This window comes from Haplochromis burtoni, unplaced genomic scaffold, assembly GCF_018398535.1.
Source record: "Haplochromis burtoni strain Fernald_Lab_line unplaced genomic scaffold, NCSU_Asbu1 Contig_4208, whole genome shotgun sequence".
NCBI classification, from domain to species: domain Eukaryota; kingdom Metazoa; phylum Chordata; class Actinopteri; order Cichliformes; family Cichlidae; genus Haplochromis; species Haplochromis burtoni.
This window is the reverse complement of record NW_024586569.1, coordinates 374-1,943: the sequence shown is the minus strand read 5'-3', so window position 1 is coordinate 1,943 and position 1,570 is coordinate 374. Positions and strand designations below refer to the sequence as shown.

Genomic DNA, 1,570 nt, shown 5'->3' with positions numbered 1-1,570 from the left:
TTAAGGTTCAACGGTTTTTAAATGTGTTTCTTTAAAGTGTAGTTTCCAGTCGATTAGATCCAAAGACAACAAGTTTGTGAAACTTTGCCAGATTTGTCCTTTTTATCAGAATGTCAGATCTAATTAAAACCTTTAAAAATACCAATACCCCCCAAATACAAATTCTGCTTGGAAATGGGACCAAAATTGGTTTTAAGTGTAAGTAACTTTGCCGTAGAAAATCACGCGTTTAAAATTTCCAAAATGCACGTATGATGATTAACTTTTTAAGATCTGTTTTGCTTTTTATTTTATACATTAGAAGTTGCTTTGAACTGAACTTCTTATGCCTCCTTCTGTCTGCATTTGCAGACGGCATCAATTATCATGAGACACCAATACCATGCATCATCATCATCATCATCATGGGTGTTTATCTGGTTTTCGCTGTGTTCATGATCAGTAAGAGAAACCGCTACCACTGTACAGTAACCGATGCTGTTGATCTCTATACTGTGTGTTCCACTGAGCATAACATCAATCACTTTGCCTGCTTTTCAGAGTTTAGCTCAGGACTTTCACCTCTGTCCAAGGTATGTGCTGTTTAGTTGAATATTTATATAATCATTACACCATCCTAAGTGGCTCATAACTTTGATTTCATTCACATTATTGTACTGTTTCTCAGGTTCGAGGTGAAGAAAACCTCGAAATCAAGAGATCAAATGAACAGAGAGATGGTATCTGGAGTGAATGTGTGTACTCCAGGGTGAAGCTACACTGAACTGAAGCCGTTCCGACTTTGATGCCACGTGTCTAGACATGAACTTATTACTGTAACTTTGAAATGTTTAGGCTGTTTTCTAGCTCTTTCTAACATTATCCTGCTCGATCGGTTTAAAGCCTGCTCTTTCTTTCTTTGTTTTGTTCTAAATAAAATTTTTGTTATCTATTCTGTAAGACAGAGGCATGTGAGATGAAAGCTGACATGTTGATGTAATCTCTTGCTCACTTTCTTTCTCTTTCTGTCATTTTTATATGACAGACCAGTTTCTTTATCATTAATAAACCCAAATCTTGACTTAAAGTAAAGCATTTTAATCTTTTCATGCATCGTATCTCAATTTTTTACTGTTAGCACCGAGGGGGTAAATTGGGTGTTTTTAAACTGTTGGTCTGCATCTGTGGCCTTGTGAAGTCTTTCTTCTCTTTGGGGTTGTCTTTTGATCAATTATTAATTCATTCATGTTTAAACTTAAATTTGAGTTCTCATATGGGAATATTTTCAGTTTTGTTAACTAAAATTTTCAAGCTTTTATGTTCCAAAACATTGATCAGCAATAACTGCAGGCTGTATCTTTCTTCTTGCTCAACCTGAACTACTTCCAGTTGATATTTTCTGCAGGCAAGTACGTACAAAATGTTTTACAGAAAGGTTCAAAATTATGATTCCCTGACAATTACAGAAGCCCTGAGAAAATTTAAAGTGCATGACAGCAGGTAGTAAACAAAATGAGCTTCTATTATGGCTGCTGTCCTGGTGGAAACACACGTTTTCCTATATCCTGCTTAAGGGTATACCTCTCATGGC

General features: G+C 35.9%; 1 long non-coding RNA gene across 1 annotated transcript; it reads left to right on the top strand.

The window, feature by feature from the left end:
- The first annotated feature begins 361 nt into the window (after positions 1-361).
- On the top strand, positions 362-778 carry LOC121813977. The gene is made up of 3 exons (XR_006053998.1): positions 362-441; positions 541-572; positions 668-778. It is a non-coding gene; the product is annotated as an uncharacterized LOC121813977 (long non-coding RNA).
- Positions 779-1,570: the final 792 nt, after the last annotated feature.